This window comes from Schistocerca nitens, chromosome 7 (genome assembly GCF_023898315.1).
Source record: "Schistocerca nitens isolate TAMUIC-IGC-003100 chromosome 7, iqSchNite1.1, whole genome shotgun sequence".
NCBI classification, from domain to species: domain Eukaryota; kingdom Metazoa; phylum Arthropoda; class Insecta; order Orthoptera; family Acrididae; genus Schistocerca; species Schistocerca nitens.
Window position 1 is genome coordinate 422372163 of NC_064620.1, and position 12602 is coordinate 422384764.

The 12602-nt window shown below is 45.3% G+C and overlaps 1 pseudogene; it reads right to left on the reverse strand.

Moving 5' to 3' along the window:
- Window positions 1-9829: 9829 nt before the first annotated feature.
- LOC126196043 (5S ribosomal RNA) lies at window positions 9830-9947 on the reverse strand (annotated as a pseudogene).
- Window positions 9948-12602: the final 2655 nt, after the last annotated feature.

Consider the following 12602-nt stretch of genomic DNA (forward strand, 5'->3'; position numbering starts at 1 on the left):
ATCCTAAGAATGCGACAATACTCTGTGGCGCCCATCTACACAGGGAAAGATGGCCAGTCGTAATCGCAAATTCCGCACTTTACATAGATATAGGACGCTGTCTGATATATTTGGTGTATATGGTCGACTGGGTGTACCGCGCAGTCATATAGCTGCATTCACAATCTAGTATATGGTACTTGCAAAAAAGGTGAGGGGTGATTTAGCCCTGATATAGAAATTGGGAAGCGTTCTACCATGTCACTGACGCGTGGAACAGCAGGTAAAGTTGCTAAAATTATTCTCGCCATGAACTGTGGAATGTATTACAGTACATTATCCCATATCAACAGTGTCTTTCCCATACCGACCTTCTGATGGGTACACTGTTGATTGTCACATAATGGCCGGCCGGAGTGGCCGAGTGGTTCCAGGCACTACAGAATGGAGCCGCGCGACCGCTACGGTCGCAGGTCCGAATCCTGCCTCGGGCATGGATGTGTGTGGTGTCCTTAGGTTACTTAGGTTTAAGTCGTTCTAAGTTCTAGGGGACTGATGACCACAGAAGTTAAGTCCCATAGTGCTCAGAGGCATTTGAACCAGTCACATAATGATTGACTGTCACCACTCGGTTGAGTTGGGGGGAGCCTTGGCGGAACACTGGATATCTGTCACTTGTCGCTGTGGAGCGTGGGATTAAATGTAAAGTCATAAACTCCATATACTACTGGCCATTAAAATTGCTACACCACGAAGATGACGTGCTAAGGACGCGAAATTTAACCGACAGGAAGAAGATGCTGTGATATGCAAATGATTAGCTTCACAGAGCATTCACACACGATTGGTGCCTGTGGCGACACCTACAACGTGCTGACATGAGGAAAGTTTCCAACCGATTTCTCATATACAAACAGCAGTTGATCGGCGTTGCCTAGTAAAACGTTGTTGTGATGCCTCGTGTAAGGAAGAGAAATGCGTACCATCACGTTTCCGACTTTGATAAAGGTCGGATTGTAGTCTACCGCGATTGCGGTTTATCGTATAGCGACACTGCTGCTCGCGTTGGTTGAGATCCCATGACTGTTAGCAGCATATGGAATCGGTGGGTTCAGGAGGGTAATACGGAACGCCGTGCTGGATACCAACGGCCCCGTATCACTAGCGGTAGAGATGACAGGCATCTTATTAACATGGCTGTAACGGATCGTGCATCCACGTCACGATCCCTGAGTCAACAGATGGGGACGTTTGCAAGACAACAACCAACCATCTGCACGAACAGTTCGGCGACGTTTGCAGCAACATGGAGTATCAGCTCGGAGAACGTGGCTGCCGCTACCCTTGACGCTGCATCAGAGACAGGAGCGCCTGCGATGGTGTACTCAACGACGACCCTGTGGGGACGAATGGCAAAACGTCACTTTCTCGGATGAATCCAGGTTCTTTTTACAGCATCATGATGGTCGCACCCGTGTTTGGTGACAATGCGGTGAACGCATATTGGAAGCGTGTATTCGTCATCGCCATACAGGCGTACCACCCGGCATGATGGTATGGGGTGCCATTGCTCACACGTCTTGGTCACCTATTGTTCGCATTGACGGCACTTTTAACAGTGGACGTTACATTTCAGATGTGGTACGACCCGTGGCTCTACCGTTCATTCGATCCCTGCGAAACCCTACATTTCAGCAGGATAATGCACGACCGCATGTTGCAGGTCCTGTACGGGTCTTTCTGGATACAGAAAATGTTCGACCGCTGCCCTGGCCAGCACATTCTCCAGATCTCTCACCAATTGACGGTCTGTTCAATGGTGGCCGAGCAACTGGCTCGTCACAATACGCCAGACTCCACTCTTGATGCACTGTGGTACCGTGTTGACGTTGCATGGGCTGTACACGCCGTACAAGCTCTGACTCAATGCCCAGGCGTATCAAGGCCATTATTACGGCCAGAGGTGGTTGTTCTGGGTACTGATTTCTCAGGATCTCTGCACCCGAATTGCGTGAAAATGTAATCACATGTCAGTTCTAGTATAATATATTTGTCCAATGAATACCCATTTATCATCTGCATTTCTTCTTGGTGTAGCAATTTTAATGGCCAGTAGTGTACAAATATTTGGAAGCGTTCTTCAACGCTGTAGACTCGTCCTATTTCCATATGCTGTGATGCCCTCCACATGTTTTTATTTTTTTTTAATTTTTTTCCCATCAATAAGATGACAGTACCTCTCTCTCTCTTTTTTTTTTTTTCACTGGACTCGCATTCGGGAGGACGACGGTTCAGTCCCGCGTCCGGCCATCCTGATTTAGGTTTTCCGTGATTTCCCTAAATCGCTCAAGGCAAATGCCGGGATTTTTCCTTTCAAAGGGCACGGCCGACTTCCTTCCCCGTCCTTCCCTAATCCGATGAGACAGATGACCACGCTGTCTGGTCTCCTTCCCCAAACAACCCAACCCAACCTCTTTTTAATTGTACTACCTCAGGCATGTTGTGAACAGCACCTTTCGGCGATGGTCGACACCGGAACAGTAATCATATACATGACTGCAAAATGAAGAAAGAATGCTTTTCGAAGTGCTAAACCAAGACATCCGCTACCCTGTTGATGGGGAAGATGAGATTAATTGTACAGGTCATCACCTTCACATAGCTGTTGGAAGCCCTCTACAATACCGCAAACTCTTCCAGCTTCCATTTGTTTCGATGTCTTTCGTATTTTCGTCAATGAGGAACATCACCTCTCTGTTTTATTTCTACCAGCCTGTGTTGTGGTAGCTGTATAGTTTACGCCAGGTGATGTTCAGCTTTCTGTGAGAGGCACGCGTGTTAATGTCACTGTAGCAGCAGTTGACACGGACCTCTGAGTCATGGTAGAAAAAAACAAAGTAAATGGCAGTGTAAACTGATTGGATGTGTTACAAACGAAAAACGTTAGTCTCTTGGACATGGTCGTTCTACAGTACAGCTGATGAAACGTTACACTGATCTGTGGAAGTGACTTCGATCACGAGCCACCTGCTCCAGTGAAGCAATACCTGTATATTTAATAGGATCGTCACATATGGTCAATGCCAGAAAGCAGACTGTATTTGTTTCAGATATATCAGAAGACAGGAATGTGGTAATATCATATCGAATTCTCTAACAGATGACGTTAGCACAGTTTTTAATAGTTCGTAGCTTTTCTCTGTTGGATGATACAAAACACCAACGTGAGAGGGAATGTTAGGGTGATAGACATGAATGCACCCTAAGAGATGCAGATCTCCTTCGTTTTTCAATACCCGCACGTAGTTTGGAGATGTGTCGCAGTGCAGCAGCAAAATCTTTGTCCTTGCACCATGCACTGTATGATGTGGAATCTTCCTAATTTTCCCAACAAGAAACACCACCGTACTATCTTTTCTACTACCTCGTGTTGCAGGAGAAAGCTTCGTTAGGCGCTTACCTCACACATTCTACACGGTTGGTGACGCTGCGATAACATATCCCCATTTCCATCGAATGGTGAAAACGCGTTCCTGTTACATTGACTCAGCTCATCCAGTTTCTGCACGGCATGCAGAAGGTCTTCGATACAGCGCTCTCCGACTTCCGTTCAGGTCCGACTTAAATTGGGACAAAGACACGGAAGAAGCTGCAGGGGGGGGGGGGGGCGAGGCAGAGACCGAGGAGCAGTTACAAGATACAGAGGGACTGCTAAAAGACAGCGCTGGAGTTTTTGCTGTATGGGATGCTTAGCAGATAGGTTCGAAAAGGGTGACTCGTTTCGAGATATGAGAGTGGCACGAATAAAATTCACCAGTGGCTGTAATCATTAAAAGACTTCTCTACAGGATCCAATGCAAGTATGTACTGAAACAGAGGATGACAGACTAAAGGCCGAAATACTAAATGTCTTTTTCCAAAGCTGTTTCACAGAGGAAGACTGCACTGTGGTTCCTTCTCTAGATTGTCGCACAGATGACAAAGTGGTAGATATCGAAACAGACGACAGAGGGATACAGAAACAATTAAAATCGCTCAAAAGAGGAAAGGCCGCTGGACCTGATGGGATACCAGTTCGATTTTACACAGAGTACGCGAAGGAATTTGCCCCCCTTCTTGCAGCCGTGTACCGTAGAGCGTAGAGCGTAGCGTTCCAAAGGATTGGAAAATGGCACAGGTCATCCCCGTTTTCAAGAAGGGACGTCGAACAGATGTGCAGAACTATAGACCTATACTCTAACGTCGATCAGTTGTAGAATTTTGGAACACGTATTATGTTCGAGTATAATGACTTTTCTGGAGACTAGAAATCTATTCTGTAGGAATCAGCATGGGTTTCGAAAAAGACGGTCGTGTGAAACCCAGCTAGCGCTATTCGTCCACGAGACTCAGAGGGCTATAGACACGGGTTCACAGGTAGATGCCGTGTTTCTTGACTTCCGCAAGGCGTTCGATACAGTTCCCCACAGTCGTTTAATGAACAAAGTAACAGCATATGGACTATCAGACCAATTGTGTGATTGGATTGAAGAGTTCCTAGATAACAGAACGCATCATGTTATTCTCAATGGAGAGAAGTCTTCCGAAGTAAGAGTGATTTCAGGTGTGCCGGAGGGGAGTGTCATAGGACCGTTGGTATTCACAATATACATAAATGACCTTGTGGATGACATCGGAAGTTCACTGAGGCTTTTTGCAGATGATGCTGTGGTGTATCGAGAGGTTGTAACAATGGAAAATTGTACTGAAATGCAGGAGGATCTGCAGCGAATTGACGCATGGTGCAGGGAATGGCAATTGAATCTCAATGTAGACAAGTGTAATGTACTGCGAATACATAGAAAGATAGATCCCTTATCATTTAGCTACAATATAGCAGATCAGCAATTGGAAGCAGTTAATTCTATAAATTATTTGGGAGTAGACATTAGCAGTGATCTAAAATGGAATGAGCATATAAAACTAATAGTAGGTAGAGCAGATGCCAGACTGAGATTCATTTGAAGAATTCTAAGGAAATGCAATCCGAAAACAAAGGAAGTAGGTTACAGTACACGTGTTCGCCCACTGCTTGAATACTGCTCATTGGTGTGGGATCCGTACCATACAGGGTTGATAGAAGAGATAGAGAAGATCCAACGGAGAGCAGCGCGCTTCGTTACAGGATCATTTAGTAATCGCGAAAGCGTTACGGAGATGATAGATAAACTCCAGTGGAAGACTCTGCAGGAGAGACGCTCAGTAGCTCGGTACGGTCTTTTGTTAAAGTTTCGAGAACATACCTTGACCGAAGAGTCAAGCAGTATATTGCTCCCTCCTGCGTATATCTCGCGAAGAGACCATGAGTATAAAATAAGAGAGATTAGAGCCCACACAGAAGCATACCGACAATCCTTCTTTCGACGAACAATACGAGACTGGAATAGAAGGGAGAACCGATAGAGGTACTCAGGGTACCCTCCGCCACAAACCGTCAGGTGGCTTGCGGAGTATGGATGTAGATGTAGATGTGATAGAATGGATACACTTGATTCCAAAACGCAGACAACATTTCTACCAGGAAGCGTAACGCTATCAGCAACTCGTGTCTGCCTGTAGGCTCAAGACCGCTTTTTATGCAGGATGACTGTAAGACAGTCATTACGATCGTGTTTTTAATAGCATGGCTCTTATGCGACATGTGTGGTGTGGGGTGTAGAATCGTTCTGGGGTCAGCTTCAAATGTCAGTTCTCAATAGTGTTCCTCGAAAAGAACATCGTCTTCCCTCCACCAGTTCCCACTTGACCTACATGGTAAGTGTAATCCCACTACTGAAAAAAAAAATTCATGTCATGCAAACTGTCTCTCATGATCAATTTAACTATGTAGCCTATTAAACTGATGTCAATGACGTGCCGCCTGGTGGGTGGAGGAGATGGCTAGGGCAGCACAGAATGATTCTTGACAGACGTTTCTTTATTACTCTTTTTCGTTGCACTCATATCTTTTAACGAAATTTCCATCTCCCACCTATGCAGGGCGAGACAGGTTCTCACGATTTGTTTTGTAAATACTAGTATGCTATAGCACTGATTTGGTAAAACCGGATCTACCACAGTGTACAAAACAGCTATGTCCCCTTGAATTATAGCTTGTTGTTGTCGAACGTAAAATGAGTGTTTTTTTTCGATATGTGGGCCAATGGCGTGAAAGATTGCATTCTCTAATGTTGTTTCATGCGCCTGCAATGTTTTTAATATACACATGCATGAAAATTTATTTACAGACACTGAAAGCGAGAGACTCTCTCAGGTTGTTTAATTTGTTCTTCAAGCTGAAAGAATTTGGTTAATATAAATTTCTTTCTTTGGTGTTTAAATTGTCGCTTTTTCTCTACTCCGATGACGGTTTCGTAACGAGGACATTCTGCAGTGGTCGGTAACTTTCGCAGCAAAATACTCGAAGTTTATTTTTCCTAATTTTTCGGAGTGTGGACATGTCCCTGCTGATCATTTGTGATCGGTGGTGGTGCGCTTTGTTGGACGTCACAGGATAATGAGCTGCAAATTGTGTCCTGAAGTTGAATATAAAAACTATATCGATTTTTCTCGTAAAACTTCGTACTAAAGGATGTTGCGTGCAACATTGGCTCGGTTTCAATGGTGCAGTACATGACCTTAGTTCATGGCTTGTAGAAAATAAACTAACGTTAAATAACAGTAAGCCTCAATTTTTACAGTTTCTAACACACAATTCGACAAAACCTGACGTTTTAATTTCACAGAACGGGCATAGGACTGGTGAAACTGAATAGTTCAAATTTCTAGGTGTTCAGATAGATAGTAAGCTGTTGTGGAACGCTCATGTTCAGGATATTGTTCAAAGACTTAATACTGCCATTAGTACTATTCGAACGGTATCAAAAGTGAGTGATACTTCGACACGAAAATTAGTCTACTTTGTTTATTTTCATTCGCTTATGTCTTATGGTACTATATTTTGGGGTAACTCTTCCCATTCTACAAGAATATTTTTGACTCAGAAACGGGTGGTTCGGGAAATAAGTGGTGTGAGTTCACGAACTTCTTGTCGACCTCTGTTCCGAGTCTGGGCATTTTGACATTGGTCTCTCAATATGTATATTCCTTATTGTCGTTTCTTGTTACCAATATTAGTTTATTCCCAAGAATAAGAAACTTTCACTCGGTTAATACTCGGCAGAAATCAAACCTGCATTTGGATCGGACTTCCTAACTCTTGTGCAGAAAGGTGTGCATTATACTGCTGCATCCATTTTCAATAAGTTGCCACTCGAATTCAAAAATCTTAGCAGTAATCCACGCGCTTTCAAATCGAAACTGAAGAGTTTCCTCATGGGCCACTCCTATTCTGTCGAGGAGTTCCTTGAAAAATTAAGCTGATTCTTATTGTATTGCTATTAGCGTTTACTTAAACTTATGGACTGACTTTTTTAAGGTTCATGAACATTTATTTTTATCTGTTATTACTTTTATGTTGTAATTTCATATACTGACACGTTCCATGACCTTGGAGATTTGCTCCTCAATTTGGCCGTACGGATCTTGACGTGTAAATAAAATAAAATAAAATAAAATATAAATGGACTGTGCCTACTGCCGTGGAAAGAGGACATTTACACTCCTGGAAATTGAAATAAGAACACCGTGAATTCATTGTCCCAGGAAGGGGAAACTTTATTGACACATTCCTGGGGTCAGATACATCACATGATCACACTGACAGAACCACAGGCACATAGACACAGGCAACAGAGCATGCACAATGTCGGCACTAGTACAGTGTATATCCACCTTTCGCAGCAATGCAGGCTGCTATTCTCCCATGGAGACGATCGTAGAGATGCTGGATGTAGTCCTGTGGAACGGCTTGCCATGCCATTTCCACCTGGCGCTTCAGTTGGACCAGCGTTCGTGCTGGACGTGCAGACCGCGTGAGACGACGCTTCATCCAGTCCCAAACATGCTCAATGGGGGACAGATCCGGAGATCTTGCTGGCCAGGGTAGTTGACTTACACCTTCTAGAGCACGTTGGGTGGCACGGGATACATGCGGACGTGCATTGTCCTGTTGGAACAGCAAGTTCCCTTGCCGGTCTAGGAATGGTAGAACGATGGGTTCGATGACGGTTTGGATGTACCGTGTATTCAGTGTCCCCTCGACGATCACCAGTGGTGTACGGCCAGTGTAGGAGATCGCTCCCCACACCATGATGCCGGGTGTTGGCCCTGTGTGCCTCGGTCGTATGCGGTCCTGATTGTGGCGCTCACCTGCACGGCGCCAAACACGCATACGACCATCATTGGCACCAAGGCAGAAGCGACTCTCATCGCTGAAGACGACACGTCTCCATTCGTCCCTTCATTCACGCCTGTCGCAACACCACTGGAGGCGGGCTGCACGATGTTGGGGCGTGAGCGGAAGACGGCCTAACGGTGTGCGGGACCGTAGCCCAGCTTCATGGAGACGGTTGCAAATGGTCCTCGCCGATACCCCAGGAGCAACAGTGTCCCTAATTTGCTGGGAAGTGGCGGTGCGGTCCCCTACGGCACTGCGTAGGATCCTACGGTCTTGGCGTGCATCCGTGCGTCGCTGCGGTCCGGTCCCAGGTCGACGGGCACGTGCACCTTCCGCCGACCACTGGCGACAACATCGATGTACTGTGGAGACCTCACGCCCCACGTGTTGAGCAATTCGGCGGTACGTCCACCCGGCCTCCCGCATGCCCACTATACGCCCTCGCTCAAAGTCCGTCAACTGCACATACGGTTCACGTCCACGCTGTCGCGGCATGCTACCAGTGTTAAAGACTGCGATGGAGCTCCGTATGCCACGGCAAACTGGCTGACACTGACGGCGGCGGTGCACAAATGCTGCGCAGCTAGCGCCATTCGACGGCCAACACCGCGGTTCCTGGTGTGTCCGCTGTGCCGTGCGTGTGATCATTGCTTGTACAGCCCTCTCGCAGTGTCCGGAGCAAGTATGGTGGGTCTGACACACCGGTGTCAATGTGTTCCTTTTTCCATTTCCAGGAGTGTATTATCATCATGACTGTGTTTCCATTTTTTAATAGTTGCTTCATTATAGGAGTCACGTTGATGTTAAATCCAAATTCTACAGTCCACTGCTCAGAACGGTGTGATGGCCTAGCTGCATAAAAGGTCGCTACTGCTCCTTTACACAAACAACCTGTGGTTCGGACAGCCCTCATTTATCACGCTTCTGTTCTGAGGATTGCCTGCGATATGATCTATTGTAGGTGTAGCTTTTTTTGGTGTTGATAACTGAAGACACTGCTGTGTGAGGGCGTAGTCACTTCAGGCACAAGGCTTCCTGTTTTTTTTTTTTTTTTTTTTCTTTCAGTCTGGATATGAGATGAAGTGCTCGGGAACGGACGAGTAACGATTTTTTGGGATACCGTAATTATTGCCGAAAGTGCTTTTTGAATAGAGAGATCTCTGGTCTACAAAGAATCTAGAACAACTTTTAGTGGTGAAAATGCAAACAATCCTGAGTTACTGAACCTTGCGCTTTCCTAAATTTCCTCGTTGAAGTGAGCGTTGTCACTTCTTGCAATGTAAGACGATCGCGTTCTGCATTAAACAATGTGCTGTCAGAAAAGTACATGCGCGTTCCGTCTTCAGGCCACAAGTGGCCCATCGGGACCATCCGACCGCCGTGTCATCCTCGGCTAAGGATGCGGATAGGAGGGGCGTGTGGTCAGCACACCGCTCTCCCGGCCATTACAATGGGTTTCTGTGACCAGAGCCGCTACTGTTCGGTCGAGTAGCTCCTCAATTGGCATCACGAGGCTGAGTGCACCCCGAAAAATGGCAACAGCGCATGGCGGCCAGGATGGTCACCCATCCAAGTGCCGGCCACGCCCGACAGCGCTTAACTTCGGTGATCTGACGGGAACCGATGTATCCACTGCGGCGAGGCTGTTGCCTGATGAGAATATTGATAATTATTTATTTATCAAATGGCTTTTAGTGCCGGGATTCTCTAAAGAGACAGACGCTCGGCTGACCTAGTAGTGAGTTTGTGTTGTACCCAGCCCACTCGTTAAATATGGGGTGTCCAGGAAATCTGCTTTCTCGGATCGCTAGACAACAATTCAAGCAAATCGATATTAATGAGTTTTTATTACAGAAAATAAATGACAGTACTTAACTTTGAGAATTACAGATTTACCGTGTTGAGCTGTCGGAGAATACACAATCTCTTACTAATACTGAGAGAACAACAAAGCCTATCTTTGCCATTTTTGGGCAGTTCTTAGAGGAACCGGCTTCGTCGGATGAAACAAGGACTGCAATGGCTTGTGAACCGTTACCAAGCAAAATATTCCGCCACACAAATAGTGGTGGAATTTGGTGACACCATACACAATGGCCAGTGCCTCTGTCTCTATTTGTGAAGTTATACTGAGCTTTGGACAACACTTTAGATCCGAAAGCAAAACGTCTGTCTTTATCACCAAATATATGCGAAAGCACTGCACGCACCGACTCCGTAAGAGGAAGCATCAACTTGCAACACAGCTCGTTTGTCATGATTAAAGTGCACCAAACATCGATCACGGAGTAATGCATCTTTAAGTTTTTGAAAAGCTTCTTGGCATTCGTCTGTGAAAACGCTTGTGACAAAAAATTTTAGCCTTGCCCAAATCTTTAAAAAAAAAGTTCAGGGAATTCTTTCAGCAAGCTAACTACACTGTTGGCTCTGAAACACCTGCATTAGCTGCGTTGCGTCTATCGCTTGCAGCTGTGGCGGATGAGCAGGGTTGCTCATATCGGAAGACACAAACGCTATAAACAGACAAGGCAAGCATCAAAAGTAAGTAAAAAAGCGAAGAAAAGTTCTGCAACGCCACCTGAAAACCCTGATTAGCAAAAACACACTCCTGTAAAGAAAAGCTAACGTAGAATTAAGGTACCAGCAAAACAGAAAAACCCACGAAAACAGAGAATCTGTGGTAGCTGTTGGCTCTGGGTTCATTGTGAGACTCATCCCCAATGTTGTATCCTACCTACTCGTTAAATATGGGGGGCCTTGGAAAGCTGCTTTCTCGGTTCCACAGACAACAATTGAAGCAAATCGTATTAATGAGTTTTTTTTACAGAAAATAAATGACAATATTTAACATTGAGAATTATAGATGTGTCACAGGCAAAGTGCGACAGACAAAATAAGAAATCTATTCACTATAGACAATGCTACATAGTAGAAGCGAAATGACTAGTTTTGTGCTATTCTTGAACTTGCTGCTGTGGAACTTGTAGAACTGATAGTCTTTATCTGGGCCACGGCCTTGCGGTGTGGCGCTTATGTCCTCTTCGTGTTGTCTTCCTAGAGAGGGGTCGGTCCGCGTGCGGTTGGCTGACATCATCTTGACTCTACCGGAACAGTTTCTATCTTTAAGGGAAATAGAATCTGTCAGGAAAGAAAGATATCCTGAAGGATGGAGGGGGTCGAAGAGAAAGGGAAGGGAAGGAAAATGGCTCTGAGCACTATGCGACTTAACTTCTAAGGTCATCAGTCGCCTAGAACTTAGAACTAATTAAACCTAACCAACCTAAGGACATCACACACATCCATGCCCGAGGCAGGATTCGAACCTGCGACAGTAGCGGTCGCCCGGTTCCAGACTGTAGCGCCCAGAACCGCACGGCCACTTCGGCCGGCGGAAGGGAAGGAACCCAAGATTTCAGTTGCATCGGGACTGTTTGCGGAATTAAAAGCACTGAGTGAAAATATGTGCCGAACTAGGATTTGATCCTGGGATCTGCTTACCAGGTAGTTTCATTAACCACTGTGCCATCCGGAGGTAGTGATTATCTTAATTGCGAGGACTATGTCGAAGCGACACTCGGCGAAACCACATTACCTTCCCACGCTATCTATTCTCATCCCCTTCGATGTCCTCCATGTTCGGTACTTTGAGATTCTCCGCAGGAGGTCGAACGTGACTGTACATTCGCACTGAAGGTGGTGGATTCGTATCCCATGCAGGCGACTCATTTATATAAATACGAAGTGTCCGTACTTTTACACAAGAACAGATAGCATACGCATTCACATGACTGAATTCTGACACTGATTACAAAGGCCAACGAAAAATTTTTTGAAAAACTTTTTTTACTTTGATAGCTGATCTTTATAGATTTTTATGAGCTGAATCCAAATCTGACCTTAGTTTTTTTTTCCTATCACCCATAGTTTCAAGCAATACGCTTTTTATTATATAGTACAGAAATCCTATGCTATAGGGTAAGCAGAGAAATTAATGACACTCTTTGTTACAACATAAGCCTGGTTTTTATTTACAGTAAGCTACTTAAAACAATTATATGTGTTAACAGAGGTTTCACTTGTAAGCTGGAATTGGTTTCTATTTTCTTTCTCTTTTTCTTTGAAGCTTCTTGTGTAGCTTTTTCTACGATGAGTCGCTTGCTGAATTTCTCGGTGAAGTGACCAACAGTAGTCCCCCATCATGTTGGTGTTTCAGCGGCCTTGGCAGAATTTTTCCATCACTTTAATGTCCTGGTGAGAACGCTCTCCTTGCTCCTCACTAACTTCTCCCATATTGTCCGGGAAGTAA